The 16,675-nt window shown below is 38.2% G+C and overlaps 1 protein-coding gene across 6 annotated transcripts in view; it reads left to right on the top strand.

The window, feature by feature from the left end:
- The first annotated feature begins 24 nt into the window (after positions 1-24).
- ITSN1 (intersectin 1) overlaps positions 25-16,675 on the top strand; it is a 144,595-nt gene continuing 127,944 nt past the window's right edge. For 3 of the 6 annotated variants that reach the window (XM_065652341.1, XM_065652334.1, XM_065652321.1), the window contains exon 1: positions 25-196. The gene's annotated coding sequence lies outside the window, so the exon portion shown is untranslated. Of the gene's footprint in view, positions 197-6,751; positions 6,777-16,675 lie in introns of all 6 variants that reach the window. The other 3 variants (XM_065652329.1, XM_065652350.1, XM_065652360.1) reach the window with 3 other exon arrangements.

The following is a 16,675-nucleotide window of genomic DNA, read 5'->3' as shown; positions in this document are numbered from 1 at the left end:
GCGTCAGTACGGCTGTGAGGGCGAGCGCGAGCTAGGGCTCCTCCCCCCCCCGCCGCCCGCCAGACGGTGGCTGAGGAGGCAGCGGCAGGGGATGGTGCGTCTGGCGGAGGCGGTGGCGGACGCCGCTCCGGCTCCTCCATCCCCCCCGCCGTCGCCATGGGTGTGAGTGGGGCCCCCCGGCCCGCGCAGATATGAGGTACTGCCCAGCGGCGGTGAGAGGGGACGGGGTGGAGGGGGTTGGGGAGGGGACCCTGACTGGGAGGGGCGACGGTTCACCCCAGGCCAACGGCGCCCGGCGGGCACCCGCGGGGGGGGGCAGCGCCGCCTTTGCCCCGCGTTGCCTCTGCCGCCCCCCGCCTCCGCACGGTACCGGCGGCCGGGCGTGTCCCGGTGCCCAGACCCGCTGAGAGGCGCTGGGTGCCCGGTACGGAGCGAAGCGCCCCGCTCCTCCTCGTCTCCATCAGTGCCGTGGTCGTCGCCGGTGTGCGCGGCCGGAGGGGGGGGCGCGGGGCGGTGAGGTGGGCGCCCGCGGGATGCGCCCCCCGCGCGAGTCCGGCGGCGGCCGTTGCGTGCTGGAGAGAACGCCGCCGCCGCTTGCCTTCCTCGGCCTTTTTTTTTTTTTTTTTTTTTTTCTTCACTATTATGATTTTAATTTTTATCGATACCTCACCGGGATGGGTTTCGCGGGTGCCGTTTTCGCAGCTGCGGTTTTGTGGGTAGAGGGCGAAGCGGGGTAATGCGGTGGGGGGGAGCGCCCTGGTTCGTGCGCGCTGGCTCGGGGAGAGCGCAGCTCCCCCCCCCGCCCCCGTCACAAGACAGCCATCGCTCCCGGGGGGAGCCGAGTCCCGGCCACCCGTGTCCCCCGGGGGAGATCTCGGACGTGGAATGCGAGGGGTGGGCTGTGTGCGGGTTTCCCTTTGCCGCGTTAAAGAACGATTATTCCTGCTGCCTCTGTCCTCTTTGCTCCCTGCCCCTTCGACACGTACGGTCCGCCCCGGTGCGAAGGGAAGGAAGAATGCCATCCCTCACGGCTTGAAAAGGGCACACGACCAATTGAACGAGGGAATGTTGTCAGGGCGTCAGGGAAAAGGAAACTGGTGCGCGGTCGGCTTTTTGTCCCTTCGTTTCTGTTTGCCTCGAATTAGCAGACAACTTTGTGGATAATATTTCCTGTGGACGTCTTTTGTTCTGATTCAGCTGCTTCTTTATTCTGAAAGAAATGTGGTTTCTGCTTTTAGAAAACAATATTTTCTGTGAACTCTACCTCTCTGTGGGGTGTGGATGTCGTGATAGGGAGAACACTTCCATAGATCATTAAAGTAAGAGAGTATTGTTTAGTAAATAATTCTTGTTAGTAAATAACTAGCATTCCAGATATGATAGTGTGGTAGTCATTAAAGCAAGAAACACTGCTTTCCTTTACCTCTTCCCACCCCCTAGTTCTAAAGTATACATTTTGTTTAGAACTTGTATGGTAATATATATTTAAGGTAATAGCTATGTACTTTAACAAAATAATTGAAGTCAACCTCCAATGTGTGCATTTTTTCCTAAATCAAAAAGACAAACACTGTATTAAGGTACTGATGACTCTGGAAAGTGTTAGACTGTGTGCAGTGTTATTCCACACTTAGACAACCTCTTTTTCTTTCCTTTGCCTTTTTGTTCTAGTCACCAGTAACTTCCTTTGAGTATAACCAGGTGATGTTTTTATACAGTATACTTTTTAACATACCAGTGAATTGATTACAAAATTCTTCCTGTTTTAAAATGTTCACACTGCATCTCCAAACCCTGCTTGAGGGGGTGAGGTATGGAAGGAGGAGTCTTGCATGTCAGCTGTATTCAGATTTCCAAGTACAGGAGTGGGGGGTGTACTGATTGCAGACAGAAGTACAGGTAAATAAAACAGTTGCATTCTCTTTGGTAGCTTATAATTTAGGATATGCAGTCATCTATGTTCAGGCGTGCATGTAAGTCAAAGCAGCCTGAGCCATTTTAGCTTGCGTGATTAGCACTTGTATGTTCCCACTGATTTTGGCAGCTTTACAGGGGTCATGTTTCGTACAGATGAACTGTTTCTGAACAGTTTCTCCAGTGTATTAGGCTCAAACTTCATTTGAGCTGAGTGAGCTGCTCTTTGCGCTTGCTGCTTTACAAACAGCACTTAATTCTTTCAGTTCTAGTGTTCCCTCTATAATATCCCACTGTCTTTTGTTCCAGATAAGATCCTTTTCAGAGTAGCTGTGTTTTCCTGATAATTTTCTTTCATGTCCTGGTTCAGTGGAATAACTACTTAGATACAGTAAAATAAGAATTGGTATCTCAAAATAAACCAATGACCTGCAGTGCCTGTTCTGTCTCGTGCTGCTGTTAGCTGTTTGCTGGAAAGTCTGCATGCCCCTTCCTTAATACCTCTAATCATGCAATTAGGATAGATTTGGATTCAGGAAAGAATGTGAATCTAGCATTAAATCATTCGAAATGATGATGTTGAATAGCCTTTTCTGATTGATCTTTGTACTGTAATAGTGGATTGTAATATTACTTTTTAGTAGGGTAACACAAGGAAAAATAGCAATATGAGAGTTCTGTTATAGAATAAAAAGAAAAAAAGTTAAGGAAAATGTAAGTCATGGCTTGAGGAATGTGGACAACCTCATTATGGAGAGTGATCAACTACAGCCATGTCTTTATGCTGTCCTTAATAGAAGAGTATAATAAATCAGAAGCAGAAATATTTATTTGTAGTACACATTTCAGGTGGGGGTGACTCTGTAGTTAACCTGCATGGAACCAAAGAGATCAAATTTTTTTTGTTTTTTTGTTTTTTTGGGTTTTTTTTAAAGAAAATAAACCAAGGGTTGCTTCTGCTCCTGGTGTCTGCTAGAAACTCTGAAGGCTCATTGCTATTGTATTTAATACAGCTGCTGAACTTGAAATGCCCCTTACACAGTAATTTGGTTTTGTTTTTACTTGCATAGCATGAAATTGGGTGGTGTTGTAGAGTATTAGAAATCTGGTCTAGTCTGAGATCTAATGATATTTTACTTGTGCACATAAAACCTTACTGTGAGGTGCTAAAATTTCTGTATGATATGTAGTAAAAGTACTTACCTTTTTTTTAAGAGTACACTTTCTAAAATTAAAAAAAAAAAAACAAACACCAAAAAACCTCCCAGATTCTACTGATTAGTTTGGAGTGGCATTGTTGTTGTATGTCTCGATATTTTGATTGCAATATTTGTAACTGTATTTGCCAATCCTTCACACAACAAAACAAAAATTATATAGTTTTAGAATGTGCATGTAGATGTCTAGTTAATCTACTTGTCTAGAATGAATCTCTACATACTGCTGTGTGCGTGTGTATAAGGGGTAGAGGTGGTCAAGTTCTTGACAGACCATGCACCATTTGTATAGGAGAGATTAATTTCTAATTATTGATCTTAAATGCTTTCTACAGCTGAAACTGGAAATTGTCTGTCTGCTTCAGAGTGTCAGAGGATTAACTTCTTGACAAGAATAGAAAACAAATGGAAATTAAATAATTTGATGTGGGGAGGAGTGAAGAGGTAGCCTCTGTGTTCCCCAGGAAGAAAGGGCTTTTTTCCCTTCTATTTCTGATGCAAAAGATACATTTATACAACATTCCCTTCATTGCAATCAGTCAAAATGCAGAAACACTAAATGACATAGTACATACTTGGTTTGGTTTTCTATTATTAAATGTATTAAAGTTACATATGTTGGACATTATATTTTCCTTTTTCCTGTGTTGTTTCTGAGGTAATTGGATGAATTAATGCTACTTTTGTTTCAGTAGTTGTCTTTCCTTTTCTTTGTAAAGTCAACTTTTCATAAGCATTGTGTGCATAAAATCTGCATCTGGGATTTTGAAATAATGATATTACTAATTGCCTGAAACCTAAATCTCTGCTGTATATTTCTATTTCACCATGGTTCTCAATCTCCCTTCCCCTGCTCTGTCTCTTGTGGTTGTGTGTGCCCACAGGATATTTGTGGTGAACAGAGTTTTGACAATTGAAATCTAAATACTGTGGATTTATAATAATAAGTTTTTGTGTGATGACAGTCCTTGAAAATCATAGGCTTGATGGTATGTTCTAGTGCTATAGATAAATATTAGCAAGCCCTAGTAATACTATTAAAATAACTTCACCGAAGACCTGTTGTCTCTAGAGTTCAGGTTTTCCTTTATGTTTTGATGGGTAGCTCCTTCTAATTTCCATAGGGATTCTCTACCTAAATATCTTTTAAGGATCTGGACCTGAGGGTGACTAATCTATTATAAATGACTGGACAGAGGTTTATCTTTGCATCGTTTCAGGATACAGTTTTACTTGCTTCATATAAATGCATGATTTGTAGATATTAGTTATTAATATACTTCCAAAATATATAGAACACCTGCGTTTAAGTCTTTGGTTTCTGAAAGAGGGTTCATGCAGAGCCACCTGAAATGGTTGGGACTTCTCTGGAGGACTCAGAACTCCTTTGTAGCACATTGCTTTCTTTCATACATAACTGTAAATAATATTTACAACAATTAAATATACCCCTGAATCATTTGTGAGCTATATATGAGGAATTATGTACAGCATTCAGAAAATTTCTAACTCAAACCACATGAAGTAGTATCTTTGGACTGCTCTACTTATCTTTTAGCCATACTTTCTAAAGATGTTTTCCAAAAGTAATTCCCAAACTTTACAACTGAGAAAAAAACAATGGAAAGTGAAGTTTTTAATGGAATATATACTTCATAGTAGAAACTTCCAGCTAGAATCACACGTACTGTGTGCAGGTAGTCTGAGTTTCCCAACATCCTTGACAGTTAATGTCAGTTTTTATCATGTCGTATGACATCGTGCTTTATATCCATATACTAGTTTATATTAATTTCTGTGAGTGGTGTTATGATTTGTATGTGTTTTTACTGAACAATGTGTTAGGCATAACTAAATCACCTTCATTAACTGCCCACAGATATCTTCAACAGAATTTTTGAGACTTAAAGGGCTAAAATAAACAATTCATTAAAATTAAAGCTGTATGTTTGAGCACTTACTGAAGATACTCAGTGGCAAGTAACGCAAAACGTAGATTTCTGGTTTCTAAAAATCCGACAGCCAGAGTTTCTATAGTGATAACTTTATTAGGGTTTGAAGACCACCACTATAATAGCTTACCAGCAGGCAGCTTTTCTTGACTTTGTCCTTGCTTTGTGACCAGAGACATCTGTAGAACTGTATTAAGATTTTGAGGTGAACTGCTAACTCTTAAATGAGACAGTAATTGTTTTAAGCAATCAGTTACAGTTTTGCAGCATGTTACAAAGTGATTGGTTTGTCAATAAATTTAACAGATATGCAAATCAAATTGTTGTATTCTTCCTGTGATTCTGCAGGCCTGCTAAGATCCAAAGGTACCCAGGTCAGTGTTGCATTGGAGAAACAAGAACTTTTACTCATTTTCGATGGTACTTTTAATCTGTCAGTGTGAGTGCCTAGAAACAGTATATGAGGAAAAATACAAAAATGATGCCTAGTTGTGTGTTTAAGAAAGAGCAACCACTGATTTGGAGGGAAAAAGAAAAAAAGTATCTCTTGTTTTCTGAATAATGCTTGTCCTGCAAAGTATACATCAGCTTTTTGTTAGTTCCCCTAACAGTTGAATTGTAAAGGAGAAATCCAATATTGACTACTAGGAAGGTAATTCAACTGTGTGTCTGCATAGAATAGAACAGCCTTGAGTGCCTATTTAGCTGAAGAAGTGGTGTAAAGTCAGCTGCACATCTAACTTTCAAAGGTCAAGGTGAGTTTATGTAGGGACACTAGGATGCTTATCAATTGTGACTATGTTCATATTATGTTACAATTTAATACCTATAGTTGTGTTTTGGAAACTTGGTGCTTGTTTATTAAGTGTTCATGTGACCGATCTGTAAACTGAAGATAGTATTGAGCTAATTTTGTGTTTTGAGGTCACCACCTCTTTATTTTTAAAAAAGCCTCTTATTAGTGACTGTAAAAATACATTTTTCATGTACTCTAGCTTTATATTACAATTTCAAATTCACAAGCACAGGACTATGGACTGCCCTGTAAACTGTGAGGTGCAATATTTAATGCTTTTTAAAGTAAGTTTTTTAATAGGTCATTGCAGGATTCATCACAATTTCAGTGTTATCTTTTCTGCCAGTCTTATAACCAAAGAAGATAACTGGAACTAGGATCTGTTCAGCTTTTATATTACACTGTGTTTAGACATTAGCTTCACATTGTTAAGCCTTCATCCTGCAGGCTGTTCTGTATGAACACATGCTAGTACCCACACAAGGCCGGCAGTTGAAGAGAATCTTTTACAATGTATAGATGCACTTATGAAGAGTTCCCTGCAGGTATGTGGCCTTTAGCTGTATGGAGAGTCTGTGTGGATTCCTGTGTTTGTTAGACAGAAGCTCAATTACCCAGTGTAAGGTTTTAATAGCTTCCAAAAATCTTCAGGATATGTTGAGGAAGTAGGATTCTTTCTTTCTTGCAGAGAATCATAAACAAAAGCTGACAGCTTCAGAGTTCCGTTTTGTAATAAAATGCCAGTAATCTGATCATGTACCAAAAAGGATGGTGTAATAGTTTAATTTCTTGAACAAAAATACTGATTTTTTTTTTTCTTTGAATCACGTGTGAGTCCCCATTGAATAAACTTGGTTCTCTGTTTTTCTCAGGCAGACAGACTCTTGTGATATTCAGGTTTGTTGTTTGTTTGGTTTTTGCATGGGCATGCAGTGCGATTGGCTTTTTTAGACAGCAACTTTCTGAGCTGGTCCTAAGGTGCATCTGTTGCCTGTGCTACTGTGATGTTTACTGTCCTAGCTCCTTGCCTTCGCCAGTTATCATTCTTATCTGTTCTGGTTTTGTCTTTTTTTTTTTCCTCTTGTATCTGTATTTCTTCATTTTAATGGTCCTGTATATTTCACTATTATCTGAAGGCTGGCACTTAAATTTTATATTTCCACATTTGTTGATTTTGTTCTGTTGATATTTGTAAGAGCTAATCCCAACAAGGAAAAAGTGTGTGAATTACGTTACTATAAGTAGTTTGTAGAGCTACCCGAAATACTTTTAAAATTTTCTCACAAAGAAGCGTTCAATTTTAATACCTCTGTTCTTCAGTGTGTGCTCAAATTGCAAACCAGCATAATAACAAAGAGAAGAAGGAAGAATTTTTTCTTAGAATAGCGTGGAGTTAAGTTGCTGAAGGCAAATACTGAATTTAAACCCCAGAAATGTTACAAGGTTTTCCTCCATTCTTTTACAATTATTCCTTATAGTTGTTTCTTTTTAAATTGTGGTTTGTAAAACTTAAATTCAGAGGAAAAGTTAGGAACATAAAAGTGTTAAAATGTGTTTGCATGTGCTAAGGTCACGTATGCTTAAATTCATGGCAGGACATCATGAATTTTGGAGGTGTTTAACAACAAAGTTTGAAAACATCCATTATTCAGCTTAGAAGTTTCTGCATGTTCTGCTGTTCTGTATTTACTTAAAACCATATTAAGCAATGTAAAATGCTCATAAAAGAAGAAATGGCAACCTCCTAAGAAATACGATAGAAATTATATTCAATAAAGTTAGCATATTAAGTTTGTCATGTAGATAATGTCTGGTGAAAAATGGTATTGCATCAAGGAAATGTTGCAAACTCTATGATGACCTGGGCAGGGGAAGAAGGCAAACACATTTCATTTTTTGTGTGGTGTAGCTCTTGGCTAGGTGTAATGTTGGCATTACTGATAAGCTCTAACTGGTTGTAGTCAGGAGTCAGTGGTTTAGTTGGTATCAATAACTCTGTCTTATTGTTGAAAATTCCTGTTTGCCAAGAGCCCTTCAGATGACATTACTGGTACAAAGAGTGGACTTCTAAAGCAGAGATCTTTAGTTGACATGGAACTAAAATAGTTGGATCGTCCCACTTTGATAGTAGGTTCCTCCCATTATTATGCTTTTATGATCTCTGAGCCAGGCTTAGCTGCTAAGGGTGTTGTCTGTGCTCAGAACATGCTCCATTACCACAGTTCTAAAACCAGAATAATATGAATGGACTTGAGGCTTGTGCAGCATTTTCACTTTAACAGTTTTATGCTTTTTTGATTATTTAGTCCTCCTTTTTGCACAATCAGAAGTTATGGATGAACTGTAAGTCACATAGTTCTGCACAGTAACTGGAATCCACTCTTGTGAAACAGAGGTATGAAATACTCCAGATGCAGTGCCGACTGTAACTTGTCAAATGCAGCGATGGATTGATTCCTTAAATGCGTTGCAAATGTACATTTGATGCTGCTCTTTAAACTCAACATCTAAATATGAGAGGGTTGCTTAAAACTTCTGCTGTCTGTCAATGATGCAAGCAAACCAATTTTGCTTTGTGGTTTTTTTTTGGGGGGGGGGGAGGAGGGAAAAAGGTACATCCTTTTGAGTCAAGTACTTTTAACGTTATTCTGAACTGCTGATAAATGTTCTTGTATGACATTAAAAAATCAGCTTATTTGTGTTAAGTAGTTGGGTGAATTTAACCCAAAGTGTTTCATCTGCTATTATTTTAGAACTTACAAACCAAACCATGAGTACTTATGTAATAACCTAGAAGCATCCCTAAGTAAAGCTGTCATCTAAGTAAAAAAACAAAACAAAACCCAACAAAACAAACACACACACAAAACCAAAAAAACCCAAACCAGTCAACAAACAAACCCCCCAAAACCACCACACCCTGCATGAACTTATCGGATGTGTTCTACAAACTTTTATATGACCTTGATGCTTTGTACCCATTCCTATTCTTCCTCTATCTTAGAACATCTGGTGAGGTTTTATGTCAATCTCTGTGTTACCTAAGACTTCTCAGATGATGTTATGGGAAATATCCTGGTGAAGACTGGACTAGTTAGTGATATGGGTGGTTAAATGGAATTTAAAAGCTAAATTTGCATTGAAAGCCTGTTGTCTAGAACCAAGTGATAGTGTTTGACATGCTGTGTGAATAAGAAAGAAATAAATGAATATTGGAGTAACAAAAGCAGCATAGTGGTTTTTGTGTGTGTCTGAGACTAGACATTTTAGCGTCAGATCATCTTAGCGCCCCCAGATTAGAGCTACTGGTGTTGTAGGAGAAAAATAGAAAAGTTTGAAAATATTTGATAAAGCCTTTCTTTAAAAGAAATAAGACCAAAACAGACAAAGCTGAAGGCAAGCCTTTTCACTGTGAACATCGTCTGATCCTATGGAGTCTAACTCTCAATTTTAATAAGTGTTTGTACAGCAAAGGCTACATTTGATGCCATGTGGTATCTCTGAGTATTTAGGCATCACCATTTGTTTATGCTGTTGCTTGCTTCTTTGTCAAACTGCAGGAGAAATCTTTAGGCTTTAATATTAGAATTCAGAATTTCATGGGTAGGTGACAAAATAGTAGGATCTGAGCTAGTTTCGCTCTGCTCCTGTCTTGATACAGACTTCGAAGTTCTTGCTGACAAAGAAGAGCTGTAGGACTAAATAGAGTAGGAATATGTAGAATTGTTTTTCTTTTTTCCTTTCTAGTCTCACCACTTGCTTGGAGGCAGGGATAAGAGAAATGGAGCCTTGACCTTTCGGCATCTTGGCTCTTATTAGTCGTTGGCTTGAGGAATTGAACGTATTCCAGGGATGACATGTTAGCTGAAATTTCAGCAGACTGAAAGACTGTAGTCTTTTCAGCTCCTAGTTGTTTCTAGATACTTGGTAGGCTCCATTGATAGCTGAATAATAAACCTTCTGCCTATTGTGTGTTGCAGGCTTTTTTGTGGAGTTTTAAGGACTTTTGTATAAGTAAGGAGGAGGATTCTTTCTTTGGTTTTGATAGATGGTAAAGTTTCTGTAATTAGAAAATGCATGAAGCTTCAGAAATAGTTTTGCATTTTTTTTCCTGCTGTATGTGCTTCAAGTAGGAAAATGTTACGCTGTAGCTGCAAGGAAAATGGGATTCCCTGCTGGAGTTGCGTAATTCCTAGAGTTTCTGGAATTTGTTATGGCAATGCTAAGTTCCCGCTTTTCCTGGATTACCTTGATGCAATCCTGAATTAAACCACCTGGGGTTTGTTAGGAAAAGGAAAGTAAAGACTAGTTGGCGCAGGGCAACAACTACATTAAAATATCTTTCCTGAATGTATGTAGGGAATATAATCATGCTGAATCTCTTAAACAGTTATCTTCAAAATAAAAATTAGGCTTTCTGCTTGGAAAGTTTAAAACAGTGACAGAAATTTAGTCCTCTTATTTAAAACAAAACAAACCCTCAAACTCGCAAGCATTGTGGATCAAGAATGCTGACTCAGCTAAACTTTGTGCACTGAAATGAAACCTAGGAAGCCTGCATATTGAAATTCTTGTGAAATTTGATTTCCTTTTGTATGGAGGTTTATTGTGCTTTGTTATTCTTACCCAGATTCAAAAAGGAAAAAGGGTGGATGGGAGAAATAAATTTAAAAAAAAAAAAAAGTTGAATCCTCCAGAGAGAACAGTGCATACAGTTAGTCTCCACTTGAGATACTTTGTAGCTGAGAGGTTTAAAAAGACAGTAAATGTAAAGGGCAAGAAAAGGGCAGAAGGCTAGAAATAGCACAGATAAAACAGTTTGCAGATTTGCAAACGTAGTTTGCTCTGATTATTGTTTTTAAGGTGGCAGCAGCAGTTGCTGTTTCTGCACCAGGCCATGTTCAAGAGGAAACCCTTGACTTTTCTGGCAGCCCTCAGGTACTTTTCTGAAGTAGCTTAGATACTTAGAATGAACCATGCTCTACAGCTGCAGAAGAGAGATGGAAAAACACCAGTTTAACAAAACTAGCTAAAAAGGAAAAACAGGAGCCCGTTTCAACTGAGGTATTTTAAACATCTACCTATTGAGTTCAGTTGTTATGACTGTACTATATTATGGAACTGGATGAATATAGTCAACCAATAATTCCATCTTGTATTAGCTTAGCGTTTTCTTTCATTAAAGATTAAAGACTTTATTCTCTGAAGATTTAAATAGAAACAAAGCCTTATTGTGATAAAAGGAAACAGACAGAGGTTACCTAGTTAGGTGGCTTCCACCTTTCTTTTGATTTGTAGACTTCTAAAATATATCTTCTGAGAACATGTATTTGGGACAAGGTATGGAAACCTGGTATTAGGCTTGATTCTTCTTAGTTGGTTTTGCACGTTACCTAGAGGTTTCGTTTGTCTTGCATATCAGCTAAGGAGAACTATTCTTTTGAATTCTTGTGGTCTCTTATTCTTGTTTTACTGAGAAAAATGCTTTAGCTGATATGTTTGTAGGCATAGAGTAGGGAGGTTGAACATTTTTACAGATACGCACTTCAGGAGACTTATAGCAGGAGTGGTTGCATCTAAACACAGAGACAAGCAAACTACTGCTTTGTTTTGAGAAGCCAAATTACACATATGTGCAGCTACTACTGTGGAGGTGACATGTTCATGTGACTGTTGGTTTTAAATCTCCAGAAGATTCCCTAAGAGGCTATTAGAGGTGGCGTGGAAGTATTATTAAAGTTGACCCATTGGTGAAGTGGTGATGGGAGTAATGAGTATGGAAAATAGTCTCATGGAGGTGCTACTTCAGTGGAGATGCTTCTTGAGTGATATGTCTGTCCTTGCAGAAAAATAGCAACTTGCATACCTACAATTTGTATGTCTGTTTATTTACCTATTCCTGATCATCTGATTTGTTTTAAATTGCTCTAGTTTTGTGACGACCTCAGATTTGCACTGTATCTTGCATCACAGCAGTGAACATACTTTTCTCCTCCCACTAGGAATAGGCTAAATTTGTTGGGAAAGTATTTGGCAGTTGTATTGAGTTCATTCTGTTTGAAAAATATCTCAGCAGCTGGTTGCTATAGAATCATTATATCTCTTCCAGATTTTAATGTTTAGTGGATTGGATCCAGTGGGAAGGTTATTGGCAAGGTAACTGAAAAAATGTGTTAAGGTCTTTCTCCCTTGGAGTGATGCTGGCTTGGTGCCTCTTTGTGGGACTTCTTTATTACTGTTTTTCAGTGGCTTGCATGAGCAGTACTGTTGGTGGATGCTGTGACCTCTGGCACTGTCTATCTGGTTACTCATTTTTTTGGCCAGGCTGTAGCATTTTAATGTTATGGCTCATTTTTTCTTTTGCATCTTTGTTTATCTGTTCAGTTGGTATGCCAATCTAGAGATAAGCATTGAAAAAATTAGGTTTAACTGAATTTTTCTTATAGGTCTGCAATGCTTACCTTTGTAGTAAAACCAATAACAAAATTAGATCTCTCTTGCAACTGTTAGGTACCACTTAGAAAAACTATGATCCCCTCCTCCAAGCTTTTTTCTTTCTTTTTTTTCTTTTTCATAGTGCATAATTCACAAATTATTTAGGTATATTGTTAGGGCTTGATACTCTGAAATTCCTGTTTTCCAAAGCAGACCAATTTTCCTGTCACAGAGAGAATCTTTTCCAGTACTCAATTATATTGGCATATGCAGCCCTCTAGGAGGCCAAATCATAAGTCTATGTAATCAAAGCTTTTTTATTACTCAGAAACAAATCAACATAGGCTCTGGTCAGGATGGCACATGCACTTCATCTTGTATCCCTTCAGATTTTTTGAGAATGGCCTCCTCTCAAGGGTCAGCATAAGCTGTTTGTATTGTTCTAATGCCTGTTTATTGCTTGCATGTTCAGGCAGGTTTATGTTTACTTCTGTCTTAATATTCTAAATGCTTTAGTTCAGAAGCAGTCTGATAGTTTTCTTAATTGTCAGTAATGAAACTAATTTCCGAGAAACACCTATGGAAGACTACCTAAATTCAAAGCAGGTTAATATAAGGGAACAGGTCAGTAAAACAGAAAACTTACTATGTTTGTGTAGCCTGATGTTGTCTACCAGCTGTAATTTGTAGCTTTACATCTGACATAGAGATCCCTGTTTTCCTGAGGTATTACATTTTCTTGTTGGTCTTCAATGTCTGGACTGTTACCCAGATACTTTGATTCTATTTCAACCTGAATCTTCCACTTGGTATCTTCAGTTCTCTGAGAACTTTAACACTGCATGCTTTGATAATGTACCGGCTGTTGGCAGTCGGATTTCTCGAGGCTTCCATTAAGACTTCATTTTTGGGCTGTTAAACAGACAGGAACTTTTCAAAAGCCTGAAGTAATGATTGCGGGATTGGAAGATGTTGATTTTTCTTCTGGGCCTAATTCAAAATTCTTTCTCTTTTGTTAGTATCTCAAAGGAACTGGAGGTGCTGTGTTTTTTTTTTTTTTCTTTCTCCTCAAGCATTCCAATTCTCAGCTGTACAAGCAGTGACTAAATGAGCCATAGACAAATGTATATGAGGGATACTTGTGTTATCTCAATTGTCATAATGTATTTAGCATTTAAGAACTGATAGTCAAAATAATTAGTCAGATTTTTTTCGGCAGGTCTTTAAGAACGTGAACTGTTGCCATATAGTAGAATTCTTGTACCTTGAAACAGTTGTCATGGATGTTGTTTGTTGAAGAATTAAAAATAAAAAAGAGTAAGAAAAGAAGTGTGTGAGTAAATGGCCAGTCACTGTAGAATGTCGGTGCATCTCTTGGCTGTGCTTGCTGACAGGCTCTGTTGAGAATTACTTGCTACTGCTTTTTTCTCCTCTAAGCATATCAACTGGCATTTTTTTACTGGAATTTTTCTTGCATAATTTGGGATTTCCTGCTTAAAAGTTGCACTAAAACAGATGTACGCTTGAAGGAGTACTTTCAGTACTTGGGTTCTGAAACTGCAGCAGTATTTAAGCAGATGAGAATGGAGGCATGTTCATGTAATTTTATCTCTGTGGGTACTTTATTACTCATGTGAGAAAGCTGATTTGACTTATGAATGAGATTTATGTTGGCACTGATCTGGAAACCTTAAAAAGTGATAGAAAGTAGTACTGTAGCTTTAGGAAAATTAGTTATTGTCACTAGGTTTTTAGAGGAAATTAATTTAACTATCTTACTCTTGCTGTGTCTCACACATTATAATTTACTGCTTCATGGGACCTGTGTAAGAGTTGGTCCCAAATGGACTGTGACAACCTGTTATGCCTGTTTACAGCTTTGGAACTGAATATATCTAATAGAAAATGCTGTATATCATACTCGGTATATTTAGTGCCTCCGGTGGTTCTTGATTAGACATACAGTCATTAGTCTGTTGTCAAATGGTGGTTGAGTATTACTACATTTTTCTCCCCAGATGGGGACAAGTTAATTTTGAAGCAAAAGTTCAGATTCTTTCTCCTGCAAGTAGCCAAATTTTCGATAAGTTCATTTTGGCTTTTGCCTTTCATTTCAAGCCCCAGTAAATGTCATGTGTATTTTTCAGGAAAGTTGAAAACTAGGCTGTTGAATTTTTGGGAAAGGCTTTTTTGTCTGACAGTTTGATTGTAAGTGCTTCAGTATATGGGAATTTTGAATAGTTGAAATATTGACAACTTAATTTTTCATGTAAAATACCTTTAGCCTACACTTCTACAGACAAGTGACTACAAGAAGATCTTGCTTGCTATTTTAGAAGGTAACTCATTAGCTGTAATATCAGTGAAGGAGTGGATGTTTCATTATAATGCCAGTTTTCATTTTGAGGTCTTAACTCAGAAGGTAAATAATCAGAAATGTATTCTTATAATCCAAAGTTTATTTTTAAAATCTTGTCAGTTGCCAACTCTTAGAGTATGCTCTGCTGTACTGAAGCCAGCCACTGTGAGTTGAAAAATTAGTGCTGAATGTACTGCCAATTATGTTAGCCTCTGCTCTTTCAAGCTTCCTTCACAGCTGTCCCTATGCCTCTTCTGATGATGTCTGTGCTGCGGAAAATGGCCCTCAAGCTATCTTCTGTTGGAGTCATAAGACTCAGTTTTCAAGGTAAACTTGCCCCTATTTTTGACAAGCCAGGTTGAGAAATAAAGTAATCCTGATCCTGATTTCAAGAGTGAAAGCACCTTAAAAGTTGTGATAGCTTCTCGAGTAGATTGACTGAATAGGAACCATAATCATTTTATCTGTTGGGTTTTAATTCACTACTGCAAGTGTGAGCTATAAATGGTGCAAACATGTATTCCTCCTGTCCTATAAATAGTACAAAGTTTTCGTATCTATCGTTCTCACATGAAGATATGTTAACATGCTTGTAATGGAAAGCAAATGTAATTTGTAATCTTAAAGTACAAATCTCTGCTATTTCTTCCACTTGTCTATAAATATATATGCATAAACCTGATTCATGACCTACAGATGTGATCCAGTTAGTGAAGTGAGTTAGTTTCCTATTCTTCCAATAAAAAGAGGTTCCCCTTTCTCTGAGCAATTTTTGGTACCTAGCAATGTTATTTTATTGCTATATTGATACTAAGTGCCTGTTTGAATGACCAAAGAGTGGAGAATCTTGAAAAGCTAATGTTACTTTTTAAATACATTTTTTACAAGAAATCTTTACTGTTTTCTATTTTGAGAAGTGATAACTGAATTTGGTATGTTGTGTGTCTGCCATGGATACTGTGCTCTCCGGGCTGGAAACTGAGTAATTTATGAGAACTACTTAGTCAAATCAGATTGGTAGATCACAGTCATCTAAACAGCTAGAAAAAAATGAGAATCCTTTATGTAAAGTCCGTTTTAAGATGAGATCAGAACTGGTCAACCAGCAAAGAACTACCTTACAAAGAGGCAGAAGAATTTCTTAAATTCACTTTTTGAAATTTGAGAAAGGTTAAAACATCTGCAAGTGAGAAACATCCTTTGCACCAGGAGAACTATAGTCACTAAAATATCTCCACTATGGTAGCGTATGTATAACATCCCTTCTGTTACATGTAGTTAAATGTTTTTTCAATCTCATTACGTATGTGTACACATATATTTTATGTGAGCTGTTTATTTCAGTCTTTCTGAGCTTTGGCTGCATGCTTTATCCTGAACTTGAAATCAGCATAGAAAGGAAGGAGCTGTCTTCAGGATAAGCTTAAGCACCAGACATATTTTTTTCTGGTTTGGGAGGCATACCAGTATGTTGGTCACTATCAGCGTGTGTGTTTCATCCTATCACTCTTGAAACCATAAGAGAAAATAATATGCTGAAGATGCGCAAGTTTAAGCAGCTTTTCAAGAGCTTGAGCTGTAATTGTTAACAAAGTATGGGAAGTAACATTCTGTAATTTCTCTTATGTTGCTAGTGATGGCAAGATTGAAAATGGCAAGAAGGTGGGTGGCTTCATGGCCTTTGTAATGGTGTAACCTAGACACTACAGATTCCTTGTGTTAATGTGATTATTTCCTCTTTTTACAGAATTAGATTTTTAGGCATGGAAGTCTCATTTTACTGAAGATGATGTGAATTTCTTGATTCGGTCTCAGGATTTCACTTGATAACTGTTTAAATTGATACTAGATATGGCATCTCTGGTTCCCTGCGAATTGTGGCTTTGTCTTGACAGACACTAAATTTCAGCAAACAAAGTAAAGCTCATGGCAACAAACACACCAAGAGAAAACTTCCTGGGTGAGATGTAGTGCTGATGATTCTGTAGGAATTTACTGTTCA

Source organism: Caloenas nicobarica, chromosome 1 (assembly GCF_036013445.1).
Source record: "Caloenas nicobarica isolate bCalNic1 chromosome 1, bCalNic1.hap1, whole genome shotgun sequence".
Lineage (NCBI taxonomy): Eukaryota > Metazoa > Chordata > Aves > Columbiformes > Columbidae > Caloenas > Caloenas nicobarica.
This window is presented reverse-complemented; position numbering and strand designations above follow the sequence as displayed.